The sequence below is a fragment of the Marmota marmota genome, unplaced genomic scaffold (genome assembly GCF_001458135.2).
Source record: "Marmota marmota marmota unplaced genomic scaffold, marMar, whole genome shotgun sequence".
NCBI lineage: Eukaryota > Metazoa > Chordata > Mammalia > Rodentia > Sciuridae > Marmota > Marmota marmota.
This window is the reverse complement of record NW_026000082.1, coordinates 10,364,962-10,388,525: the sequence shown is the minus strand read 5'-3', so window position 1 is coordinate 10,388,525 and position 23,564 is coordinate 10,364,962. Positions and strand designations below refer to the sequence as shown.

At 38.5% G+C, this 23,564-nt stretch overlaps 1 long non-coding RNA gene across 1 annotated transcript; it reads left to right on the top strand.

Annotated features, from left to right (window-relative positions):
- Positions 1–239: 239 nt before the first annotated feature.
- Positions 240–2,198, top strand: LOC125610387. Its single transcript, XR_007340413.1, has 3 exons — positions 240–293; positions 1,157–1,182; positions 2,054–2,198. It is a non-coding gene; the product is annotated as an uncharacterized LOC125610387 (long non-coding RNA).
- Positions 2,199–23,564: the final 21,366 nt, after the last annotated feature.

The window sequence follows — 23,564 nt, the reverse complement described above, 5'->3', positions numbered from 1 at the left end:
CGAAACACACATTAGGAGTTTAACCACAGGGTTTGCCTTCTGTTTGTTGAAACAAGCAAATGGGTGTTCTTGCTCCATGGCAAGGCAATTCTATGCCTTCCAAAACAGTTGTTGTCATGTTGCCGAATACCTTGACCAGGGGATCCAAATGACCATGAGTCTAGAACTGCCTTCTGCAAGCTTGGTCCTGCCAGACTTGCTAAGTTGATTAATAAACAGATACAGGCCTGACAAGAGTCCCTTTAACACAGAAATGAAAGAGCTAGGAACAAACCTAAGCAGAATGGATTCATGTGAGTATGGCATCTCTTTCTTCATTTCTTTATTTTTACTTTATTAGTAAGTTCATATTGAAAGTGGATTTCTTACAGACAGCCCAGGGTTGGATCTTGTTTTGTGATGCACTTTGACAGTCTGCCTTTTGATTATTGTATTTTAGACCCTTAGTGTTTAAAGTGACTGACAGAGTTGGGTTAGTATCTACCACACTTGCTACTGTTTTCTTTTAGTGGCCTGTGTTTTCGGCTTCATCTTTGTTTTCCACTTTCTGCCTTCTCTGGTTCTAATTGAGCATTCTGTTAATTGTATTGTCTCTCCTCATAAGACATTAATTGCATTCATTTTTTTTATTAGTGGTTATTCTTCAAATTGCAGTGTGCATTTACAACTATTCCTAGTCCTCTTTCGAAGACCACCTTCCCCCTCCTGAGTAGTGCGATTACTTCTTGCTCCTTCCCTCCCATACCTTATGGCATTTCTGTCATCCGCTTCACTTATCCAGAATACAGAATTAGGCATATTGCTGCTACTATGTCAAATACATTTAATCTGTCGACAAAAGATTTTATGTTAATTTATTTCTGACCTAATACTCTATGAAGATCTGAGCTATAAAATCTAGGTTGGTGGGTTTGTTTGGTTTTTGCTTTTCAAGATTTTAAATATTTCACTCTATTCTCTTCTTGCTTACATGATTTCTGAAGAAAAGCCCAATTAATTCTTATTAAATTCCTTTTCTATTAATTCCAATATTTGTCATATCTGAACCTAATTCTGATATTTCCTCTGTCTCTTCAAATTTTATCTTTTAATATGCCTTTTTTAGAAAAGTTTATTTTTATTTATTTACTTATTTACTTATTTATTTTTGTTGTAGGTTGGACGTTATGAATTGGATAAAAGGTAAAGGGACTTTAACATGGGATTTTGTGTCTATCTGGCTAGGGGTCAAACTGTATCTACCAGTTGCTGTGGCTGTATGTGGCAGAGGCTAACCTTTTCTTTGGTGTCCTCCCTTGTGTGTTCTCTGTTATCTTTGGGTTCCCTAGAGGCTCCTTAAATAAAGTCTGGGGTGTGCATTTCTCCCAGTTGTAGCCTCCAGCCAGGGCGACTGATGACCTGGTAGTGAGTTAAGAGGCAACAGGACACATTCTGGAGTTCCTGAGTTCTTAGTCTTTTTTAGTCTCAGTCGGTAGGTGAACCTGTGCCTGGGGGTGGTCTTCATGGTCCTCCTCAGTGTTGGCTTTTCCCTTCCCACTTAGGTGAGATAGGAAAGTCAGAGAAGTCTGCAGTGTTTAGGTTCTGATAAACCCCAGTATCTTGGGCTTTGGTAAAATGTCTTTGGCGTGCAGCCTGGTTGAGAAGGCTAGACTGCTATAGCCCCATGGTTGCTCTTCTCCTGTTGCTGCCAGGTGCAGAAGAGGTGTTTTCTCCTATCTTCTCTGTAAGAACCTGTCAAGGCTCCTAGAGGTAAACCCACAAAAGTGTGGTTCCTCCTTCCCCCAGAAATCTAGGCCTGTAGAGTTTCTGCCTCTCCAACTTGACCACAGTGATCCTTGAACAATTCATCAGTTATAGGGAGATTTTCTACCCCAGCCCTGGGTCCTGTGATGGTTGGTGCTCATGGGCTTCTATTCTTGAAAGTCATTCTGTGTCCCTGCAGATCTGGTTCTCCAGTTTGGGAAGAAATGGTTTGCCATGGGACCTCAATTCTCTGATGGATCTAAGAAGAGCTGTTGATTTTTAGTTTGTCCATCTTTTTTTTTTCCCCTAGATTTAAGGATCGGAGTGAGAACTTCTGAGCTCCTAACATGTTGGACCCAAATCAAGTGTCCCTCACCACCCAAAACTCTTTCCATCTTGGAGAAAATGCAACTTATCCACAAGAGTCAGGATTTGGCATAGGTAGCTCGTTTTAAACACACACACATATACAAAATAAAAAATATTTTAAAAAATTAAAAAAAAACACTTGTCTTTCATGGAGATGGGTTATATTACAAAGCTTCCAGTATAAGAATATCTATTTCTATTCTTGGAATCAGATGGAGTTTGAGTTCAACAAAAACGTTCTGCTCACCTTGAACTTCTGCTTTAGCAGCAGCACCTTCCTTCTCAGGATAAGATGTCCTTCTTGGTTGGGAAAAAAAGAAACATGTTTTCCTCCATATACAAAGGGACTACAAATTCTGACAGTGAGAAAAATCACAGTCCAGTAGCACTGGCCATAATTAGGGCTTTTCAGGGGGATAGGACTATTACATGACATTTGAAAGTAAGAAGTTGCCAAATGCTTTCACTGCATGGCTATTGTCACTGTCTTCTTGATTCAGCACAAGTAAATTTTATTTAATCACCTGTAGAGAAACAGTTCTCATGAGATTCTCTGAGACACAACAGCAGGAGCAGAGAGCTCCTGGGCCAGAGGGACAAAAGAGGAAAGTAGGGGAGTCAGCATTCATGTGACTTGGATCTCAAGTTGAAACTTTTAGTAGCTTCCTATCATTTGAATTGTCTCACCATATTTGGCGTCAGCTGAGGCAATGGATAAGGAAAGAATGTTTTGGAATATTTATTTTGATTAGAAGAATCCCCAAACTATGTGAGGATGTTATGGATATGTTTTCAGATTATAATTTTGTCTTTGTTAGGGCCAGGGAAACTGAAGGGCTAGGATAGATCTTTGAAGTCTCAATACACTTGTCCCTTGACTACTATAGCTGAATAATAGGGAGGTGTTCTTAAGTTGCTTTCCCAAATGAACTCACTTAGAGAAGCCTCACAGGTGTGCAAAAACAGAGGCACTAGTTGCATGTGGGTTCTGGATTATGAAATCATTTCATTCATTTTGCAGTTTGAGATAGTTATTAAATTCCTTATCCTCACATGGGTGCCACGCAAATGGTTATCACGTTGTCTTCATGCCTTTATGAGCTCTAGGCTCCACCCTTCAGTATTTTGTTTTCCTTGCTCTGCTACACCCAAACCAATTCATTTTTGATGTTATAAATTCAAAGACACTTAAATGAATAGATAACAACTTTGAGTATTCTCTGATGCAAAGCAGCAACAGCTAAAAAGCAAGGGGTTCCTGTTCATTCCAGCTCTCACCCTGGTTAATAGACACTGTCAGATGAAATAGATATACTAGATACAAATATCTGCTTTACAGGCATTCAACCCAGGTGATAGTTAACTTGACTGGGCCATGGGGTGCCCAAACATTATTTAGATGAGGTCAACATTTACATGGATTGCCCTCTGTAATGAGCAGGGCCTTATCTCAACAGTTGAGGGCATAAATAGAACAAAAAGGTTGACCCTTCTATGAGTTAGAGGAGACGCCTGTCTGCTTTTCTCCTTCCTTCAGACTCACCTGAAAAGCTGGTTCATCTTTGGTCTGTAGCCTGTTGATTTTGGACTACATCTTATACCATCAACTATTAGTTTTCAGGGCTTTGTAGGCCCCAACTTTCCTGGGACTCCAGTTTGCCAATGCATTCCTTGGGTCTTCTCAGTCTACACAATTGTGTGAATCAATTCCTCATCTTTGTTTGTTTGTATGTATCTATGTATGTATGTATGTATCTGTCTATCTATCTATCTATCTATCTAGCTATCTATCTATCATCTATCTCCTGATGGTTCTGTTTTTTCTGGAGAATCATCATCACTAGTACAATCCCCCAAAGTCATTTCCTTATTTTACAGATTAAACTGAACTTGAGATGAATGGCCATGTCACACTTAGAGTTTCACTGGGAGCCACTTCTGAGCCCATGCTTATCACACCCCTATACCTCAGTGACCACAGGAGGAAGGCTGAGGGAGTGTCACATTGGAACTAGAGGCCAAATTTTGAGCAGAATGCCAGGGAGAAGGGACAAAAAGCTCTACAAGCAGAGCTAATGGCTTGACCCGAGGCACAGGATTTTAGAGTTTATGGCATATTCAGGGCAATGTGCCTTACTTTGAGGCTGGAGCCAACTATAATGAAAATAACGGAGACCCAAGGCTTTAAAAACAGAGATGAAAGAGTTTTACTACCAGAAGGTGAAGACAGCTTTTAGCACTGAGTTTTTAAAATGGATGCCAAATTTCTCCCCACACTCCAGCCTTGTTCCTACATGCCACATTGACTCTTGCTTCCCATCTGACCTGCACCCAGGTAATTTCTACCCTAGCTCCATGACCCAACTGGAAGCTCACTTCTTCTCTAAATGTGTTTCAACCAGAACTTTCTTTTCCCTCAAATTCTTTCACACAGTCAAAAACTAATGCACCAAAACAAAATTCATATACCTTTTTCTTGTGAATAAGGCTTTGATATGCCTGTAGGAAGCACCCTGAGAAATACTCATATCTGGGTATTTAAAAATATGTGGATGGGTTGGGTTGTAGCTCAGTGATAGAACTCTTACCTAGCATGTGCAAGTCCTTGGGTTCAATCCCAAGCTGTCCCCACTCAAAACATATATATATATATATATATATATATATTCATTCTAGATTATTAGAAACTCCAGGAAACTCTCCAGAGGCATAATCAAATAGCAATATTGGAGAGCTTTGCCTATTTAGCTATTGTGACTCTACTCTAAAAGATATGTTAACCCAAATGTTGGTTTTCCAAAATTTGTGTGGATAAGTCCATGTCTCCCCTCCCCCACCCTTACCGGCTAAAGTTTACTTGCTATGACTATAGCCCAGATGTTCCTTACTTGCCAAATAACCACCTCTATGCAATTCATCTGCTTGCCTTAAAACCTTTATATGGGTGATAAGAAAAATGACTCAGATTTCCACGGAGGTCCATAAACTTGTTATAAGTCTTACGACACCTCATGTCATGAGAATCAATTCAGCCTTTCTCAAATGGTTTTACCAGCTGGTTGCGCTAACTCTACGTGGCAGAAATAAATCACTGGCTTGGAAGAGCTCATGGCCACAGGCTATGGAAACTTGAGTCTGTGCAAAGTGGAGAGGCAGAGTCCAAAAGGGAAAGTCAGCATCTTCCTAAGAGCTTTCTGACACCAGCTATCAAGCCTCTTGGAAGGCTCTATAGCCCCTTAAATTACATTCATTTGTCTTAAGAGTTGCCATTCATAAGCTACCATTCCTTAAGCAGATTAGAGGAATGTTTCTAAGACTGCAGACCAGGGTCTGCTGGCCTCAAAATATTTCAATTACCCTGGAAAACCAGCCTGGATAGACTGGATATAAAAACAGCTCAAAGTAGACTCGCTGAATAGCCCTCTCACCAAAGAGGGGACCAGCGAGTAGAGCACTGGAAGTTCCTAAGGGAAACCCGTTAGTCCTTCATATAAGCCGATGACTGGAAGAGCCCAGCTTCAGAGGCTATGCATTTTTGGAAACTTACAAAATGAACAGACCTGAGGCTCCTGAGCTTTCAGGGTCCGAGAGTGTTAAGGTAACCGAGTGGTCAGGGATGGACCAATTGAAAAACATTTGCTCTCAACATCTGCTTTCTATTGATGGAAGCAGCCTGGAGGTGTGGTCATCAGCATGCCTGGTGCCAAGTACTTCTTCAATGTTTGTCGAATGACTTGCTGTTTAGGGGTTGCACTGTGACATCAAGGCTCTTGCTGCACTCAGAAAACCCAGGCTAACCCTCTAGTTGGTTGCTTTACCGCTGCATGATATGTGGATGAAATTTTTTTGTATTTGATTTTTAGTATCTCCATTTGCAAAATCCAGTAAAATTATGTGAGAAACAGACTGCTTGCCACAGAGGGGCTCAAATCCTTTTTCTTTCTCCCTGAGACAGTCCTCAAGTGTACCTTATCCTGCATTTCTCCGCTCAGCTGGCACTTGGCAGTGAACCATTGTTGACTACAAATGGATTTTAGTGACTATGAGCATCATCCTGGCATTTTGTCTGGCTAAGATTTTAGGACAAACAGTTGAGCCCACAAAGCAGTATGGTTTATCACAGTCCAACTTCAGCTTTGCCTGCCCCATATATGGAAATTCTTAACCCAGGGGAACAGAATGCTCCAAAGAAAAGTGCTTGGCTCCGTGCCCAAGCCCTGACCTTGAGTTTGCTTTAAGAAACCCTGATGTAGGAGAGCAGAGATATAATATGCAGATGCATGCAGTTAGAAACAGCTGTCCTATGTAAAGGAGCAGCTCAGCCCTATAGGCCTCAAGTCTCTTTTAAGCTGGGAGCAGACACAAATTTTTTGTGCTCAAATCTTTTATAAAAGAGACAACCTGAAGTTCAGTGCTATTGCAGTGGGTACTGCTACAGTAGTGCATTCAGGGAGTATAGGCTGTCCTGGTAAAGGACCAGTGAGCGCTCCCCAGATGTGGGTCCTTCCAGAATTGGGGAAGGAAATCCTGCAGTCCGGCTTCCACCTCACCTATGGCAAGGAAGTCAGTCCTAGGCAAAGGAGGAAAGAAGGGCTTTGGGCCTGTGCAGTCTCCTGCAGGAGACTGGCCTCTTTGGAATTATAGGAGATACATACAGTGAAGGATCAATTCCCCTAAAGAAGTGGATACATGATCCATTGTAGAAGAAATCAAAGTGAAAAGAAAAGATAACACAGCAGCTTTCCACATCCTAAAGGACTGAGAAGAACAGTTCTTGCAGAAAGAAAGATTCTCCCTCATCCCAAACACTATCTGATTATAAATGTGCTAGCCTACAAAGAGGGACCCAAGAGGAGAAGACCTCCTCCAAAAGACACCTTCCGCAGAGGCCCTCCACACTGCTGTCTTCACTTTTAAAGGCCAGCGATGTTGTCACATGTTGTCCTGGAAATGAAGCAATGGCAGGAAGTGGAGAATATGTTTTCTAATCTCTTTGCTCTGTTCTTCAAAAGTGCTTACTTCATCAAGGAGGAAAAGGGACAGCTGAGAGCACCTGTGATAGCAGTTTTAGGTGGTGGTCAATCATGTACCACTGTGCCTCCCCATTCCTACTTCAAGTTTTTATTTATTTACTTAACTTTATCCAATGTCCTGCCTCCAAAGTTTGTGCTGCAAAGAACTGGGTAATCTCCCAAAGGGTAATTGTGACAAACTCTAATTACATGAATATAAGAAATCTATAGGCATCTCCACTCATGGATAGGATTGTCAGATTTAGCAAATCAAATTGCAGGATGCTTGATGACATTTGAAGTCTAGATAATCAACAAATAATTCTTTACTGTCTCATTAGGGAAATGCTTGAGTGAAAAATTCCTTGTTGTTCATATGAAATTCAAATTTAAACAGGTATCCTACACTTTATCTGGCAGCCCTCATTCTGGGGCTCCAGGCTGTGCTGAAAACTCCCCCAGTCCTAGTCAAGTGGTAGTTGAGTGTCTTGGATGATTATGAAGACCACAAGGTGAGAAGAGCTATTGTCCTAGGTCTATATATATAGCCCCCAGACTTTGTACCTCCCAGGAGATTGAGCTCTGTCCTGCCCTGGAGAGAGTTGTTCTCATTTTCAGCAGAGTCTAGACTAAATCTTGAAGCTGCCTCTTGAGAAAATACTCTGTTAAATTTCCTATGCAACTCAGAAAATAGATTATCTTCCTTATGGGTGCCACTTTCCCCAACTGTGAAATGACTCAAAGAATTTGGTGGCGATGGCTGCTATTCACTTCATGCTCCTTTCTCATTCTTTCAACCATCCCCACTAGTGAGACCTGATGATCTTTGCTTTACAGACTTACATTCTATAGCGCTCAGGGAAACACACTTCCCGCTGGTCAGGCTAGGATTTGAACTCTGACCCATTTGATTATAAACCTTGGAGATTTTTGGTTCATTATATCCCTTTAAGTTTTCCCAGGTCGGTAATTTTATTTGCTAGAGTGCTGGTTGGTTAATTGGTCATTCATAATTAGGTAATTCAGGCACATGACAGAAAAATAAAAAGGTACAAAGGGGAGACTTGTTTGTAAGACTTGTTTTCCTGTCTCCCATCCACACTCCATTCTCCTTCCTGGAAACAAACAGCCAGTTAACAATATTTTTCTTTTTCACATATGGTGGCCTTCTAGACAAAAAAAAGTATTTCCTATGTTTTATTGTAATTAATGCTGAAATCATTCCATTTCAGTGAGTAGAGAGGTTTATTTTTATTTTAAAGGTGCATATTATTCCATTTTTTACACACACTATATAGTTCATTTTACAAGTGATGTGCAGTTTTCTTTCTCATCTTTTGTCATTTTCACAAATAAGGCTATAATAAATATCTATGTGCTTTTATTTTGGTATGTGCTATGTGTGGATTCATACTTGCTCAATGGATGTGTATATTAATAAACTTCCAGAGAATGCCAATGACCATCCCTTGGGTTGAAGCAATAATTTACATTTCCCTCAGTGATATGTAAGATTACCTGTTGGCCACAGAGTTCATTACCCCTTTCATGATCTTTCCCCATCTGATAGGTTAAAAAAATGTGTCTCATTATTGTTTTAATTTGCTTTTAACTTATTATAAATGCAACTGGGATCTTTTCATGTTTGAACTTTTTTTTTTTTTAAATTTGCTTTTGGCATTGCCCATCTAGGTGATCTGGGGCTCCATGAATAAAAATAACAGAGGGTAAATTTTCATGTCACTTATTAATTTCTTATTAATTTATAGAAGCATTTGATATTTTTGGAAAAAAATTTCCTCCTTGCCTCTGATTTGAGTTCCATCTAACTGTACATTTTTTTTAACTTTATGCATTGTGATTTTTCCAGTTGGGAATGTTTCCATTTTCTAGTCAAATTTATAGCTTCAAAATCTTATGTCAAACAGAGTTTTCCTACTTCAAGTTTCTAAGACAAATTCTCTGATGAGTTCTAGCCTATTGTAATACTTTTATATTTTTCAAGTATTTAAATATTGACCTGCCTGAAATTCATATCTTTCTTCTCTGAATCTCAAATATGTTTCTCCAGGACTATTATTTTCTATTGACTTTTGTGATAGATTATTTTGTTGTTCCAAGTTATCCCCCTCCATGTCTATAAGAGGATTTCACACCTTTTCCTGTGGGTATGTGACATGTGGTGACTCTCCTCTAGGGAAGGAGTTCATCCCCTCTTCACTGATGTGTGCTTGGCAAATGGTTACCAGTGGGTTTTTTTTTTAAATGAAGTCATATGTTTAACTTTTGCTTTATGGGACATCACAACTTTCTATAACTCTCTTGTTCTTTTCCCTCATCTGTGAGAATGGCATGTCCCAAATAAAGGCTTTTCCTTCACTTGAAGTCCAATAGATCCGCAGCCACCAAGAAGTAATGGAGAGGAGAAATAAATGTTTACTGTTGTAAACGGCTCAGACTTTAGGGTCGTTTGTTACTTCAAAGCTGACTAGTTATATCTGTGTTTACCCCTTGCATCATGAAGTATGACATATGTCCAAAAAAGGAAACAAATATTCCTTGTCATAAGTCATCACTAAGTTAAATCCCATGATCACTACCACTCAGTGATCAAGAAGTCAAATATTTCCTGTCCTCAGAAACAAGATGGGACTCCTCCCCATCATTATGTGTTCAGCTGTGTCCCTGTTGAAGTCACATGTCAAAATCTTCACACTTAGTAACCCAGGACATGACTGTATTTGGAGATGGGATCTTTAAACAGGGCATTAAGTTAAAATAAGCCCTTCAGGGTGGGCCTTTATCCAGTGTGGTTGATGGTCTTATAAAAAGATGAAAAGAGGACACAGACACAGGAAGGAAGAACATGTGAAGACACAGGAAGGAGATGGGCAAACTATCCAGCAAGGAGAGAGCTCTAAAGAGAGACCAGCTCTATCAACTTTCTCAAATTCTTGAGTCTCCTTTGAAAATTTCTGGTCTCCAACAAAATTTCTGTGGTTAAGCCACCTGGTCTGTTGTACTTTTTGATGGCAGCCCTAGCAAACTCACCTACTCTACCCACTAATGAAAACCCAGTGCCTTCTTCCAGCACTCCAGCGTATATTGCTTGTTTGTTTTGATCTTCATAGAAATTTAATCATTCACTGCAACATGTTAACCCCTTTTTCTGTTCATGGACTTTTGGGTTGTTTCCATTCTGAGAGTATTGTGAATAATACTGCCGTAAAATTCTGTATACATCTTTGGATGCTTCTGTGTACACATTTCTGTGCGTATGGACCAAGGAGCAGCAGCTGGATTATAGGGTGTGTCTATGTTCAACTTTAGTAAATTTATCAAATAGGTCTTCCAAATGGTTTAGCAATTTATATTCTCACTAGTAGTTCAGAAGAGTCCCCATGGCTATCTCCTTCCCAGCATTTGTTATTGTTAGACTTCTTAAATTTGTCATTGAAGAATAAGAAATAATTTCTCATTATCGTTTTACTTTGTATTTCTGAGATTACAAATGAGGTTAAAGTACCTTTTTATATGTTGATATATGAATGAGCAATCCTCTTCTAAGACACCAATGCACGTTTCCACTTGATTCTCAATTTTTTTTTCTTTATCAGTTTGAAGATGTTTTCATATATTATGAAAAGGAGCCTGTTATTGGTTATGAATGCATTTGTAAAAGTATAGTCTTCCACATTATGAAAATGTAAACTTATTTCCTGCCTTACAACATATTAAAAAATCAATTCCAGGTATGAGTCTAAACAAAAAAGGACAAAACAATGGAACTCTTAAAAGATAACACAGAAGAATATCTTCTTGGCCCTAGAGTAGGGAGAGCCTGCTTAAATAATACACACATACAAAAAATATCCTGACAATTTTTATCACAGAAGTATTGGGGCATTATTCATCTAAAACCAATATTAAGAGGATGAAGGCAAACCCACAGAGGGTTTTTTGATGATATTTTTAGGGGTGTCTAAGTAAGGTAAATCTTCATTTTCATAGGTAACAATTTGTGTGTAAGATTTAAAGTTGATATGACAAGAAATAATAATAAAGACTTTACTTCAATATTGGAAAACACAGAAACACATAGTAAAGTGCTGTTTCAGAAAATAGCATTAGAGGCAAAGATAGGTGAGAAAGGAAAAGAGAATTGTTGGATTTCTCTATAATTCATGAATACTATTTGATTTGTTAATTATGTGAATATCTTACTTTGATTTCTTTATTAAAAGGTGTCTTCTAAGAAATACCTCTGTAGGGGAGGCTAAGGATACATTCCTAGAAATGTAAGCACTTCCAGAAGTTTTGACAATCAATGAAAGTATGGTTTTAGTTCTTTTATATATTTTATACTAAAAATCACCAGAATTTTGTATTCTTCATAATATATTGACGTTGGCTTTAATGGGAAATGATCCTTTATTAAAGTGCTCAAATATTCACTCAAAACTTCAAGTAAATTGCATGCTCAGATAGATCCAGCAGGTTATTCTTTGGCTTCAAGTAGCCCCAGGACACTCTTGTGAGCTCCCTGGGGGCTGTGAGTATCCAGTTTGAGAAGGATATTTCTAACTTGTTAATGCTGCCATTATGGCTAAATATGTTATGGCTTCCAGATGTTGTATCTACTTCAGATGTCAGATAGGGATCATAGGACAGTGTAATTGAAACAATGCTCATTTTGCAATCAGAAGGTGTTTTTAAGTTCAGACTGGGATCTTACTTTGAACAAGTCACTTGAAGCTCCTTTGTCTTTAGACCCCTAAACTACAAAATGAGCCCAATAAATACTGATTTTACCTCAACAACGTTGTTCTGTGGCTTATGTAAGAAATTATTTTGTAAATGTAACATTTGTCTTCCACAGTATTGGCAAGGAATTAGTATGTCCAATTTTAATTTCCACATTTTACACATAAGTTGAGTACTATAATACATATCAATGTCTTTCTTGTTTATCTGTTTCTTTCTCTATGAAGTTTGCAGTGATCAGCTAGTGAGCATCAAACACTTACCAAGCATCAAGCTGTATGTTGGGAGCTATCACTAGGTACGAGGAATTTCTGTCTTCAAATAACATACAACATACACTACTTGCATTGTAGCTTTGTTAGGACTGCCTCCCTATGATCATGCCTGCTGCGTATTTTCCCATTGGTGTTATCTTGGAGACTTCATATCCCTTTTCTGGCTTTAGTTTCTTTATAACAGGAGACATTAAGACTTTACATATGCTTTAGATTCATTGATTCCCAATATTCTGTATCCACCAGGACCCCTTAATACCTTTTAAAAGAATAGCAGACATTATTTATGGAGTACCATCTCCGTGCTCAATACAAGAGTCGGGGTTCATCCAGGAAGCACTCAACATTGAGCAGAGGAAACTGGTTACAGTGGTAAAAGAAGAGCTGAGAACCCACAGAGGGGGCAGTGAGACCCCAGAGAGGAGCAACAGTGGGAACCGCTCATCCCCTAGGCTGTAGGGATGAAGAAGCTCATGTTGCCAGAGCCCAAGGTCAGGGTCATCTGGAGGGAGATAGAATGAGATAGATTTGTTGGCTAACCAGAGAGAGAAGGCACAGCCAGAGCAAAGCACTGCCTGAGTCTGAGAAGAGGGAGGCATCCCCTGGATTTTGCTCTCCTCTGCCTCATCTGCAACTTCAATCCAGTTGGAACTGTCTCACCAAGAGCACACGGAAATGCAGCCTTCCAGGGCCATCTCCAGTGACACAGAGTAAAGGAAGGGAGTGTGAGGAAGGGATCTGAGTACAAACAGCACACAGACTGGTCCCCTCCCATGGTGCTCCATGCTCCTTCACTAGCCTCTGATGTATTAGAGGAGAACAACACACATTGACATAACAACAAAAATAAAAATAACAACGGTGGAAACGCTACATTCATATATATTATCTGTGACTTAGAAATTATCATGTTTAGGTTTCACAGGAAGAAACAAGTTCAAAAACCTAGCTTGCCTACATTCACATAGCAAGTCAAAATGAGGCAAAATTGGAACCCACAACCACCTGCCTCCAAAGGACATAATCTTTCCCCTCTTTTTAATCCTCCACCAATCTTACCTTTCTTCTCAGTGCCCAATCTTCAGCAAAAGAAAGCCACATGGGAACTTTGGAACATTATTCAGGAAGAAATTAGGAGGAAAAACATAAGGAGAAACAATCTGGACATAATTAATCATGATTATACTGAACACATGCATTATTTTAACTGCTCCACCTTGGTTTACAAATAATTAATGATAATAAAGATAGCATGCACCTTTGAGTATGGTGCTGAGTTCTTAGCGTGCCATCACCTCATTAATAGATAATCTATGTATTAGCTGATAAAAAAAATCTCAGAGAACCTCTATTTCCTCACCTAAGAAATGGGAATTGGGCAACTCTCATAGGAATCTTTTATTAACTTAGGCAGAATCATTCTGGATGGCTTTATAGAAATGTTGGGGCCTGAGAAGCTCTTGGGGGATATGTAGGACTCAGAGAAAGGGTATAAATAAAGTTCCTTCTTTTTCTTTTTCTAAGAAAAAAACCCTTTCTCTCTCTCTGCAGATTTGATTTGAGTTTTAAGCAATGAAACATAATATTGCTTCTAGGGACCTTAATGTGCTATTTAGTGGAGGCATGGTGTATGCAAAGCAGTGGTCACAGCATACAGTCCTGGAGCCTCAAAGGCCTTCTAGAAAGTATCTCAGGTCCACCCCCATCTCTAGAGCCTCGTGTCCTAACTGAGGGCTACCTGCTTGTCTGACATTAGCTCTCTTGGGCAACTGGATCTCCATTGGCCAAACATCTGAGAACTCTCAGGAATACTGTTTATTCCTTGGGAAATCTGGAATGAATTAAGCTGAATAAATTGGCTCTCAGCTTGGCTGCTTCAGATGGCAGCAAAGAAAGAACATATGCTGCTTTCCTCCCGTTTTCCCTTTCTTTCTTTCCTTTATGGAGGGGGAAATAAAAACACACCCATATTCATGGAAAAATTAGATTTGGTCAAATTATGCTCCACTTCTCCGGCAAGTAGAAGCCTTTGATCAGAAGATTAAGGTGTCTCAGAAGAGTGTTAAGATAGGAAGAAACATGGGGAATTCATCCTAATGCCTGTCTGCAACCAGTGCTGCATAAATCTGAGTGGAACTAGGATGTCTGCAGAGCCAACCTGTAACTTGGTTGCTAGGGCTACTGGTGCAGTAAGCAAACACAACGAAGAATTTTCCCCTCTTTTTAATCCTCTACCAATCTTACCTTTCTTCTCAGTGCCCGATCTTCAGCAAAAGAAAGCCACATGGGAACTTTGGAACATTATTCAGGAAGAAATTAGGAGGAAAAACATAAGGAGAAACAATCTGGACATAATTAATCATGATTATACTGAACACATGCATTATTTTAACTGCTCCATCTTGGTTTACAAATAATTAATGATAATAAAGATAGCGTGCACTTTTGAGTATGGTGCTGAGTTCTTAGCGTGCCATCACCTCATTTATATAACAATAACCCCACAATCTAAGCACCTTTGTTATCTTTACCTTACAGGCGATAAAAACAAGAGGTTAAGTAACTTGCTTGAACTCACACATTTAACAGGTACAGGACCCAATGTCATTGTTAAGTCTATCCAGATGTGATGCCCTAGCCCTAAACCTTTGTGTTACACTGTATAAGATGAATGTGGAGAGTGCTGCCCAGATTCCCCACTAAGAAAGAATGTGTTGTCCCAGCTGCTGGGGTGCTGTCAGCAGATACCCTTCAGCTGTCAGCCTCTTTGGGGATCATCTCAGTTGTAGAGACCTGCCTTACACAAGGTCAAACATTTCCCAAGTCAAACCATCCGTGGGGCAGTCACATCCCAAGTCACATCCATGACTGATGGGCAGTCATGGATACACACCCTCTTTCATAGTTGTCTTTTATTGAGTAGCTCTAGATTTCCTTGACGAGAACGGATTTCCCCAGGCTCACCCTTACAAGATCAGAACTCATTACCCTCTCCTTTACTTAATATCTGTCTTCACTTACCTTCGAAGCTCAAAGATAAAGTCCACAAGTATTGGTCACTTGGAGTCTATGGTCAAGTTGACAGCTTTTAATGCCCTGCTATATGCACAGAGTATTGCTTCTAGCCTTATCTGTAGAAATCAAAGAATTCTGCACAACTCTTTATAGCAGATGCAAAATCCAGCAATTTGTCTTTTGCTTTGGAAAGCATGTCCTACCATTCCCTTGATGACTGACTCCCTAAGAACTTAAGTGGCAGATCTCTGTATTTTTGGAGATTTTTTTTTTTACCAGTCTCCTGTGCAACTTTGTTGTTCCACAGTCTTTAGTGTGCTAGATACTTCTTGCTTATTCTGTTCCATCAACAGGAGTAATTGATATAATACATCAATATGATGTCCCATGGAATGTCTAGGAGGTTTGTACTCCTTGGACTATGCTTTAATAAACAAGGAACAAATTAACATGGATTTGGAGCAACACTACCCATGAATATCTTGTCTATTGCATTTGGATGATAACTTTTCAAAGTCATATTTTCTGATTGAAATAGAAAAAAACATATTTGCCAAATCAAGGTTCCTGAGGTCCTATTAATATTCTCTACCAGATACCACATCTAACACAGCTACTTCTTGATTGAGCTTGTGGAAGTCTATAATCATTCTTCAGCATCCATTGGTTTCAGTGGAGGCTAGATTGATGAATTCAATATGGTATGGTCCATTACTCCTACATCCTTAAGAGTAATCCTGTTTGTCCCTCTGGTAATGCAATATTGTTTTAGACTTACTATCTTAGCCAAGGCAAAGGGGACATTGTCAGATGCTTCTCTTTGATTTCTCCATTATAATAGCTTTTACAGACCCAAGGTGGAGCTTACTGCAACTGCCAAATGTGTAAATTCCATTTATAAATTTAGGGTCTGAGAAAATAACAACCAGGTAGAACTTAAAAGACAATTTTTGGCCAGGATTCTCTTTATGGGGATTTTATATATTCCCACTTGCGTAGGGGATCTGTGACAACTCTTCACATATCTTGGAGTTCCTACTTTTCCTAGCTATTAGAGTAAATGACTAAAGTTCCTCTTGGGGACAGACTGTGGGAAATAACACAGGATATTCTTGGGGTATCACTGGGCCCTTCTTCTTGGGGATTGAACCAGGTATTGGAAATAGGCAAAGGATTGAAGTAAACTCTTCTAGTCTTTTGCTCCTTTGTGATCTTTGGATTGTATATATTTAGCAGTGCATTTACTGATTGTCCATCCACTTTCCTACTAGGATTCCATAGCCCCCTGTGGCTCCAGTCCCCTTGCCTGTTACTCCACTGTATTAGTCATTATGATAACTGTAACCATAACTTCTGGCAGTTAAGTACGGCCACCTGCTTGTGTTCCTCCATTAGAGAAGGGAGGTTAAAATCATCCATATTACCATCAACAAATTAACCACAATGACAACTCTCCCACCACTGTGACAACTCTACAGCTATTTGACAGAGTAGAGGCTTTCCTATTTGGCCATAGAAGAGGGAGTGCTTTGTTCTCTAGATTCCCAAGTAGAAAAGCATCAACACAGACTGGACGCGTTTCCTTTTATTTATTTTTCAACTGTCTGTTAGATGAGCATTAGGTCTGCCTTCAAATGGGGCTGGCTGGGAATCACTTTTTATTTGATGACTAAGAAATAAGAGATGAGATTTTCCTGCTTAGCATCATGGTACTGTAACAAATACCTGAAACAATCAACTTGGAGAGAGAAAATGTGTATTGTGGCTCATAGTTTTGGAGGTTTCAATCCAAGGTTGATTGATCCTAGTGGTTCTGGACCTAATGCAAGGAAGAAGAATGGCATCATATGGCAAAACTCTTTGCCTCGTGGCTAGGACACAAAAAAGAGGAAGGAGAACAGACTAGGATTCTGATATCCCCTTCAAAGGCACTTCCTCAGTGACCAGAAGACCTCACACTAGGTCCCAGCTCTTAAAGGCTCCACCACTCCACAATAGCAGCATGGGCTGAGGACCGAGCCTTTAACACATGGGTCTTTGGAGAGCACTTATCCAAACCACAGCAAATACCTAAGCACACTAGAGGTGACTGGTATTCAACAGCTGGAGTTTTTCAGCCAAAATAATGCACAAGTCTTTTTTTTTTTTTTTTTAAGCACGTATGGCTGGGTGCAGTGGCACATGCCTGTAATCCTAGCTTCTCCAAAGGCTGAAGCAGGAGCATTGCAAGGTAGAGGCCAGCCTGAGTAACTTAGGGAGACCTTGTCTCGAAATAAAAAATAAAAAGGGCTGAGGAAGTATCTCCGTGGTAGAGCAACTCTGGATTCAATCCCCAGTACCAGAAAAGTGAAAAAGCATATTTGTAAGAGCTAAGTACATTTTAAATTCAGGATGGGCTCCAAAAATTAAACTGTTGAATTAAAATCAAATTGTCTTATATTATATTTCTACTTTAATAGAAAGATGACAAGGAAAAATATCTCTCCCTCATAATTATCTTCTGTTGGGTAGCTCTGAGTTTCATTGAGGAGGGAGAATTTCCCTAGGGTCAAAAATAAAAAAATGGGAACATATCACATTTGCATTGAACATCTGTCCTCTCACTTACATTCAAGTTCCCCAAGATAAAGTTTCCATCTATCTGTTCACTTCTTTATTACTATGTCTAACACAAGTACCTAGCCACCTGACTTAGCACAGGGCCTGGCAATATCCGTTTATTAATTGATTGATTATTCAATAAATACTGGATGAGTGATGAATGTATAGATGAATGTACTCTGTCAAATATATTTATATCCTTTCTTATCCTTTACCTACTAGGTGTTTTTCCTCTTCATCTGTCCTGAACATATCTTTTCTCTTCAGTCCTTCTAATGGAAGAACCCAGGAGGACATGCTCAGAGGGTTGAGCTAGAGGAGCACATTAGATGGGAACAATCAGGAATTCTGCCTGCCTCACAGAGATTCTGCTCGCCTTCAGTGAGACAGACCCACATCTTCTCCCATTGCCCCATCTTCATCCTTCCTGGGTCACATGTCCCTGGTAATCTCTCCTTCTCAACAGCACCTGGTGCTAGGCTTAACCTAGCAGAGGCAAAGGGTGGCATTTTCCAAGCTGCTCACTTTGGATGTAGCCCACACCGGCTTTTGTTCGTTGGTCTCAGCCTCCAGAGGCCCTGGGTTTCCTCTTGGGGCAACTTTTCAATCACAAACCTGATATTTTCAGGGAACCTACAGCTCTTCCTCTTATCTCATTTGATCCTCTCCTTTAAGGTATCAGATAAGATATGCATGAAAAGCTCAATGAGATTGGAAGACAAGGATTCTTCTCTGCCATTTATTAGTTGTGTCATCTTAGACAACTCTCATGACATTCACAAAGGGAAAGTGGCCTCTATTAGATTCAGCACTCAACAGATATTTTAATGAGTGCCTTGAGGTGCAAGGGCTTAAATGCTGGAGGCACAATGGGACATCAGACAGGTTGAGGCTGTTTTCTCACAGGACTTTCATTGTCGTAGGACACAAAAAAATGAAAAAGAGACAAATTGGGGATATTAGTGAATATTAGTGAATTTGGGGTATTAGTAAATGCTCTAGAAAAAAAATTAAAGGATGCTTTAAAAACACTCATCAGGGGCTCAGTGGTAGAGCACTTGCCTGGCATGTGTGAGGCCCTGGGTTCTATCCTCAGCACCGCATATAGATAAATTAATTAAATAAATAAAAGACCCATTTACAACTAAAAACAAATTTTAAAAAGCAATCATCAAGTGAAGATTTTGGTTTTTTTTTGTTTTGTTTTGTTTTGTTCTGTTTTTGTAACCGGAATTGGACCTACACTAGTTCAACCACTGAGCCACATCCCAAGTCCATTTTTTTTTTATTTTGAAGCAGAGGCTTGCTAAGTCTCTGAGGCTGGCTTTGAACGTGTGATCCTCCTACCTCAGCCTCCTGTGCCACTAGGATTACAGGTGTGTGCCACTGTGCCCAGATGGGAAGATGTTTTGATTGGGAAGTCAGGGAAAGATCCCTCATGAAGAGTGAAATTTTTCTATATCTGAAAGACAAGGAGTCAACCATATGGAGCAGGTCAAATCCACCTTCTAGACAGAGGAAATAGATCTTTAGAGGTGGTTAGGAAGTTCTATAAAAGTATATTAGCTTCACTGTTCCTAACAGTTCTTGTCATCAGCAAATCCCATTTTACAGAGGAAGTCTCTAAAGCTTAAGATGTGAAGTAACTAGATCAAGGGTAAATTTTGAGTTCTTAGAAGAGTGACTATTTGACCTCTGGCTTTTAAAAGAGAACGTTCTGCACCACTTACATCCTAGATACTTAGCTCAGGCCCTCATTATTCTGCCCCTGAGTTATTTCAGTTGATTCCCAACGGGCCACTCAACATTCGTGTCTCATTTCTTTCACTCTCCAGTCCAACCCTATTTCATATAGCATATATAAGATGACTAGAGTTGTGTTGCTAATACCCAAGTCTATTCATGGTCCCCCTTTTGCTTCAAACACCTCCTGTGGTTACCAGCAGCAAAGGGATGAAGTCCAAGCTCTCTAACCCATCATTCAATCTATTTCACTTATTACCATTTTTCCTCACATTCTCCTTTTAACCTCAGGAAACCAAATGTCATGAATTTGGTGTCACTGTCTTTAAACATACTGTTCTCTTCACTGGCAAACTCTGGTCATCTTGGGATTACTCTCCCAAATGACATTGACTGTGGAAAGTGTGTTGTTCTATGATCATCAGCAGCATGACGCTTGTTCCATTATAGTAGTTTCCATATTATTTCATAGAGTCATTTACTTGCCCAACTAGAATGTGAGACTTAAGGGTAGAAAACGCATTGTATTTCTTTTTGCACTCCTAATGCTCATATTAGCAACTGACTCTTAGTAAATGTTTGCAATTTTTTTGTGGACCAATGGCATGAAAAAAATAAATAGATAAAATGAGTGAAGTTAAAGGAACTGTCAAAACTTGTCCAGGTTTTTTTTTCCCCTTTCCCCTCACCTCCTCTTATATGTAATTTTGTATAACAATGAGGGTCTCCTTCCATTTCTATGCAATTTCCCTTCTCTCTCCCTTTCCCTCCCACCTCTCGTCCCTGTTTAATGTTAATCTTCTTCTCATGCTCTTCCTCCCTGCTCTGTTCTTAGTTGCTCTCCTTATATCAAAGAAGACATTTGGCATTTGTTTTTTAGGGATTAGCTAGCTTCACTTAGCATAATCTGCTCTAATGCCATCCATTTCCCTGCAAATTCCATGATTTTGTCATTTTTTAGTGCTGAGTAATACTCCATTTTGTNAAAAAAAAAAAAAAAAAAAAAAAAAAAAACCTCACATAAATAGATCTATCAATCAATCCTACAATGTGAGCTTTGGATTACTTACATGTACATTAACAATACTGTCAAATTTATAAATGCTATATTGCTGTAAAATTTACTTTACAAAAGAATTTACTTATTTCAAAGGTACAGTTGGGTGAATTTTGGCAAATGTAAACACCTCTATTAAAACAATTATAATTTAATATAGACTCATTGTATCATTCCTTAGAATTTCCTGTGAACTTTTAATATCAGTACTGTCTCCCTGTTCTGGGTCCAGGAAACCGCTAATTAAATTTCTGTCATTATAGATTAGTTTTGACTTTTCTAAATTTTTAAAAATTTATTTATTTATTTTAATTAGGTATATATGACAGCAGAATGTATTTTGATTCATTGTACACAATTGCAGCACAACTTTACATTTCTAGGGTTGTACACAGTGTAGCGTCACACCATATGACATTGTTGTTAAATGTGCAGTCATACATGTACCTAGGGTAATGATGTCTATCTCATTCCACCATCTTTCCTGCCCCCATGCACCCTCCTTACTCTTCCTCCCCTTTGCCCAAAGTTTTTCCATTTTTCCCATGCCTCCCCTCTCCTTCCACTTATCAGAAGAACATTTAGCCTTTGGTTTTTTGGGATTGGCTTACTTTGTTTAGTATGATATTCTCCGACTCCATCCATTTACCTGCAAATGCCATGATTTCATTATTTTTTATTGCTCAGTAATATTTCATTGTGTGGATATACCACAGTTTCTTTACCCATTCATCTATTGAAGGGCCTCTAGGTTGCTTCCACAGTTTAGTTACTGTGAACTGAGCTGCTATAAAATTGATGTGACTGCATCACTGTAGTATGCTGATTTTAAGTCCTTTGTGTATAGACCGAGGAGTCGGGTAGCTGGGTCAAATAGTGGTTCCATTCCAAGTTTTCTAAGGAATCTCCATACTGCTTTCCAGATTGGTTGCACCAATTTGCAGTCCCACCAGCAATGAATGAATGTGCCTTTTCTTCCATATACTCACCAAATTTATTGTTGTCTGTATTCTTAATAGTTGCCATTCTCATTGGTGTGAGATGAAATATTAGAGTAGTTTTGATTTGCATTTCTCTAATTACTGGAGATGTTGAACATTTTTTTATATATTTGTTGACTGAATGTATGTCTTCTTCTGAGAAGTGTCTGTTGGGCTCCTTAGCCCATTTACTGATTGGGTTATTATTTTTTTTTTTGGTGTTAAATTTTTTGAATTCTTTATATATCCTGGAGAATAGTGCTCTATCTGATGTATGTGTGGCAAAAATTTGCTCCCAAAATGTAGGCTTTCTGCTCACCTCATTGATTGTTTTTATGCTGAGAAGAAACTTTTTAGTTTGAGTCCATTCCATTTCATATGCAGCAAAATGAAACCCTTATCTCTCATCATGCACAAAACTCAACTCAAAGTGGATCAAGGACATAGGAATTAGTCTAAAATTTTATCTCCATCATACATGAATGTATGTTGTCTGGCTTTTCACTTAGTGTATAATATCACTTCTTTTTTTTTCTGACCTATTTTTGTCTTAGGGTAATATGGACTGAAAAGTGTTTGACTGCCTTTATTTTCTGATAAACCTTAAAAAGGACTGGTATGTCATCTGGGCACAAAAAAAGATCTTTATAGACTGTTTATTAATTACAAATTTAAATTACTTCACAGATTTAGGGCTATTCAGATCTTCTTTTTTGAATGTTTAGGTAAATTGCATCCTCTAAGAAATTTGTCTATTTTCCCTAAGATATTTAAGCATAGATTTTTTTTTGTAATATTCTCTTACTGTTCTTTCAGTGTCTGTAGGATCTGTAGTTGTATCACTTTGTTGAAGATCTTATATTAATTTGTGTCCTTATTAAAATTTTGATCAATAGACCTATATGTTTATAAACTTTATTGACCATTTCCCAAAAAAAGCAGCTTTAGATTTTGTTGATTTTTTTCTGTTGTTTATTCTCAATTCCACTGATTTTCTGAACCTATCTTTCTAATAAAATTTCTAGTAAAATTGGAAGATAGGGTGTCTTCCTGCAGAGCAAATGGAAGATTTGTTAACAGCATGAAAGAGAGATAATAGGTATTTCTAGAACAGAAGACAGATGTGTTTACGGCCTAATATAAGAAATTTATATTCCCTAAGCTTAGGGTTTCTTTCATTTTCATTTTCACTGTGTAAAAATGTGTCACTAAAACTAAAACTAAAACTTATTTATGTCTTCATCCCATTGCTGGGAATCTCGTGTCTTCTGTGAAACCAAAGCTGGCTAAATTATTAGATGCATAGTGGGGTGTATTAGTCAGCTTTTCATCACTATAGCAAAATACCTCTTATGAAGAAGAGGTTTATTTAGCTCCAGTCTTGGAAGTTCAAAGACATAGTGCTGGCATACGGTCTCAAGATATTTTATTACATATACATGACTATTACTGAACTTAACATCTTTTCCTAAGTTTATTAGTCATTTGTACTTCATATCTTTGGCCTACATTCAAAATTGGGTTATATTTTTCTTATCTATTTATATGAATACTCAGAATATTCTGGTGCTAATTCTTTGAAAATTTTATTATTGCATATTTCTTCTTCAAATATCTTGTTACTCTTCTCATTTTACAATGCATTTTGTTTAATAGATTTTTAAAAATTTGGATAAGTATATTAATTTTATGGTGAGTTTTTTGTGAATTCTTTTGTCTTATTTAATAATTATTTGCTATGGTTTCTTTAAAAAGGTGTAGAGCTTTATTCCTGACATATAGGGCTTTAATCTACTTATAATTAAATTTTGTGTATAGTGTGTGGTAGGAAAGTAATTTGATTTTTTTCTTAAAGTATATATAATTATGCTTATAGTATCTATTTGGCTAATCCATATTTACCCTACTGATCTACAATGCTACACTTGTCATATATTAAATTTTCACTCATACATGATTCTTTTCCTGAACTGTATATTTTTAACATTGATCTATTTGTCTATAG